Source organism: Equus przewalskii, chromosome 31 (assembly GCF_037783145.1).
Source record: "Equus przewalskii isolate Varuska chromosome 31, EquPr2, whole genome shotgun sequence".
Classification (NCBI taxonomy): domain Eukaryota; kingdom Metazoa; phylum Chordata; class Mammalia; order Perissodactyla; family Equidae; genus Equus; species Equus przewalskii.
In genome coordinates, this window is record NC_091861.1 from 10,438,194 (window position 1) to 10,442,975 (window position 4,782).

Genomic DNA, 4,782 nt, shown 5'->3' on the forward strand with positions numbered 1-4,782 from the left:
GAAGCTGTGACCAACTCTGAAAGAGCCACCCTTATCTTGATCCACAGAGGATTTGATACAGCTAATTTTATCATTTAAATAGCACTGCTAAATTTTAACTTTTGAGGTCATTTTAGTTCCATCTCAGTCAGTACATCTACTGTTGTCAAAGTAATACAGAAGGTTCTGAAAAGATTGCAATACAAAGAAGAACATTCCAAGGGCCCAATGACTGGTTGAGTCCATAATGCTCTAAGAGTTCAGAAGAGGGCCGGCCTGGCGGCACAGTTAACTTCATGCATTCCATTTTGGCGGCCCAGGGTCTTTGGTTTGGATCCTGGGCATGGACCTACGCACTGCTCATCAAGCCAGGCTGTGGCAGGTGTCCCACATACAAAATGGAGGAGGATTGGCAATAGATGTTATTTTAGGGCCAACCTTCCTCACCAAAAAATAAAAAATAGACAGATTTTTAAAAAAAGAGTTCAGAAGAGTGTGGGACTGTTTACTGGGGAGGTCAGAGATTAGTGCTAGGAAGTAATGATAACCTTTCCATTTGTTTGCAGTTTTGCAATTTCATTCTTCTCCCCAGTCCCAGATACATATCATTGTTGATTTTGAGAAGCGTGGAATCATCAAGGAAATGGATGTCATCAATAAAAGGACAAAAAGAGGATAGAGCTGTGCTACACAAATAGAAAACTGCTTTCAGGGAAGCAAGACATCTAGCAGTAAGAGTCTTAGGTCTTAGAGTCACTGTCTTGTTGGATGCTTTTATTAGTTCCAATAGTTTTTTCAGTTATGTTGGATTTTTTAAAGACTTTTATTCTTTCTACCCAATATCTGTATCTCACATATCTTATCCCTTTCATTGTCCAGGACTTCCAGAATAATGTTGAACAGGAGCAATGACAATGTTGAACAAGAGAATATTTGTCTTATTCCTGACGTCAGTGGGAATGTCGCTGTTTCACTGTCAAGAATAACATTTGCTGCTGGTTTCTTACAGATACTCATTATCCAGTTAAGGACAATTGCTTCTATTTTTAGGTTAACAGGGTTTTTTAAAAAAATCAAGATTAAAAAAAATCAGCCTCTACCGAGATTTAGACAACATATTAAACCTTCCTTGTTATGTACATAAACAGGAAATACAGAGATGAAAAACAGTCCCTGCTTCAAGGAGCCTAGTCTTGTAGGGGAAAGAGACAAATAAAAATTGCTATACAGTGGGATAGATGCAGCACTAGAAACAAGTTCATCTGAAAAACATTTTGGAAATGAGAGTAAAAATAATACATAAATGAATAAAAGTTTGCACAAAGTACAAAGGTAGCTCTGAAGATGGAAAATGATTATCCATGGTGAGTGGAGGAGGAAAGAGAGAATAGTAAAGGAAAGCTTCCAATCAGAGACGGCAATATCTAGGGGATAGAAAAAAGAAGTCAAAGGAAGAAGAGGAGCTAAAGCCTGGGGTCATAAAGCTGCTGTATTTGGAAAATTCTGACCAGTTCATCATTACTAGAATATAAAATATTTGGGCGATGAGAGACTGAAAGGCTGGAAGGTAGGCAGAGACCAAAATGAAGAGTTCTCTGTCATGCTGAGGAGTTAGATTTTATCCTGTGATAAGAAGTCAGTGAAGAGTTTTAAGCAGCAGTGAGAGATAGGCTTAGGACTCCATTTTAGGGCCAGCCTGGTGGCCGAGTGGTTAAGTTCATGTGTTCGGCTTCGCTGGCCCAGGATTTCACCAGTTCCGATCCTGGGTGCGACCTAGCATTGCTCATCAGGCCACGCTGAGGCAGCATTCCACATGGCAGAACTAGAAGGACCTACAACTGGAATATACAACTATGTACTGGGGGGCTTCGGGAAGAAGAAAAGTAAATAAATAAATAAATAAGGATTGCATTTTATTAGGATCACTTTGACAATAGCAAAGCAGGTGGATTGGAGTGGCAGAACTGGTGGTAGAGAGATCAGTTAAGATGTTGTTACAACGGCCCATACAAGAGAAGATAGAAGATGAAGGCCTAACCTAAGCTAGTGAATTGAAAATAGAGCAAAGTTTCAGACCTATTTGGGAGGGAGAATCCACGGTGACTGACGAGATGCTGGGGGAGGGGATGGTGAGAGAGAAGGAGGTATGTCTAGGTCTATTAATACATTTCAGATTGGATGACTAACTGGATGGTGACGTCATCATCTAAGAAGGGAAGACAGGAGAGAAAACAGGTTTGGTGAAGTATTTGGTCTCAGACTGATTTTTTGAGATGTTTGTGAGATATCTAGATGAAAATATTCTGTAGCAGTTTCATATTATAAATCTGGGGCTCAGTTGAAATGTCTTGCTGGAGACGTGAGTCGTTGTTAAAATTGTTGAGATAACCAGGAAGAGGATAGAGAGCTGTGCTCTACAATATGATAGGCAATAGCCAAATGTGGCTACTTAATTTCTATCTAACAGCTTCATTAAAATTTAATTTACATACCATACATCCACCCATTTAAAGCATACACTCATATGTGGAAGACAGACAAACAAACACATAGATACAGAGAACAGATTGGTGACTACCAGAGGGGAAGACAGAAAGGGCAAAGGGGCACACATGTATGGTGACGGATGGAAACTAGACTTGGTGGTGAACATGATGGCAGTGTGTACAGAAGCCAAAAAATAATAATGTACACCTGAAACTTACATGTTATAAACCAATGTGACCTCAATAAAATATTTAAAACAAAGTGTACAATTCAATGGTTTTTAGTATATTTAGAGTTGTCCAATCATTACCACAATCAATTTCAGAACATTTTATTACCCCAAAAAGAAACCTTGTATCCTTGAGTAGTCACTCTTATTTCCCCTCAATCCTTAAAATTAAACAAAAAAAAATTTTAAGGCTGTACCTGATCGGGTCCCGGCCTCCCCAACCTCATTTCATAACACTCTTCCCCTTGTTCACGTTACTTCAGCCTCCTCTGGCTTCCTTTCTGGGCTTTTTTTTCTTTCTCTTCTCAGAGACATTGTGTTTGTTATTCCCACGTCAAATCCCAGCTCTCGACATGGTTGACCTCTCTTCATCCAGATTTTGGCTCAGATATCACCTCTACAGAGATGTCCCCACTCTATCTAAAGGAGATTCTCTTCCAGTCCTCACCCTGCCCCAGTTGCTATCTCATCTTCCTACTTGATTTCCTCTATAGCATTTACCACAATCTAAATAATTCCAGTTACTTGTTTAGTATCTGTTTTGCTTCACAAGAATGTAAGCTCAACAAAGGAACAGACTTAAGTGTTATGTCCACTGTTGAATGTTCAGTACCTAGGGCAGTGCTAACGTATAGCAGTGCTCAAAAAATATTTGTTGAATGAATGAATGATCGAATAAATGGAGGCCAAGATGAAAGAAAACATGGTATTTTGGGGGAACTTTAAATGGTTGAGCACAGCTAGAGTATAGTTTAATGATCAGAGTTGATGCTGGAGAAGAAGCCATAACATCAAGAGGTTCATATGATATTATAAGGAACTTGCATTTTTATCCTGAAGGCAATAGGAAGCCATAAAAGATTCTGAGTAAGGGAATGACACTATTAGATTTGATTTCTTAAAAAATCATCCTGGAGACAATGACAGACAGATTGGAGAGGAATACCGTGCAGGCTGGAAGATTAGTCAGGAAGACAATGCAGTGATCCATGGAAGAAATAAAGGGTATGAGGATGTACATTAATATGAGGGTGTAGAGGCAATGGGAGTGGAGAGGATGCAGACTTCCAAAGACGTCACTTGGGCAACTCAAGTTTTTAAGGATGACTGTAGAAAATACCTGCAAAATTATGCTCATGTTGCACTTAGATTTTTCTTTTTAATTAAGTTTAGTCCACTGTAGATAGAGAACTCTGTTCTGAGAAGGAAGTAAATGGATTAAGGAAGTGATTTCCAAACTTGGCCAATTACCATGATCACCGTGGGGATTTGTAAAATAATTTACGGAGGGGTAGGCAAGAATGAAGAGTTTTTTAGACATAATAATTCAGAGATATGAGACACCAAAGTAGGTTTTTGGGTATAGAAATCTAGAGTTTGAGAGTTCTAAGCTAGATATAGATTTTGGAACTGTGGGCAAAAGGCACTAAATGAAGCCATACATGTGGATTAGAGAGCCTAGAGCAGAATCTTGGTGAATACTGACATTTAAGGGAAGGGAGACAAAGAGAAAACAAACAAGGAGACTGAGGAGGCAGTGTGTGTGGCGGGGATCAGGACCATGAGAAGAGAGGTGCAGAGGGAGCGGTCAGGTGTCAGAGACACAAAGACCCCTTCCTTCGAGATTACAGCTGCTCTGTAAAATACTACTATATTACCTGATTGAGTGAGTCCTCAAATGATTATTGAAGTCCCTGAAGTAGCCTTCTTAAAAGTTTAATACAGAATCAAAATTGCTGGGAGGGAGCCTATGAATCTGTATTTTTGGAGAAGATTCCTGGGAGATTCTGATATGCAGTTGGGTTTGGGAACAATTAATTTAAACCACTTGCTTAATCCAAGAACAGAGAAATTTATTTAAAAGTCCTAGACAGAGACCTAAAAAGTAAAAATCTAGGCAGAATGTCAGAATAATTTTGAGAGCATATATTATAATCTCCCTTTGGAAGGAATAAAGACAATTATCTAACTTTCCACAGTTAAGCATTATAATGATGCTGTAAGAGTAAAGTAATACCCACAGTAGAGAATGTATAATTTGCAAATACTTAAAAGTAAAAAAAAAGCTGGTAAATAACATGAAGAGC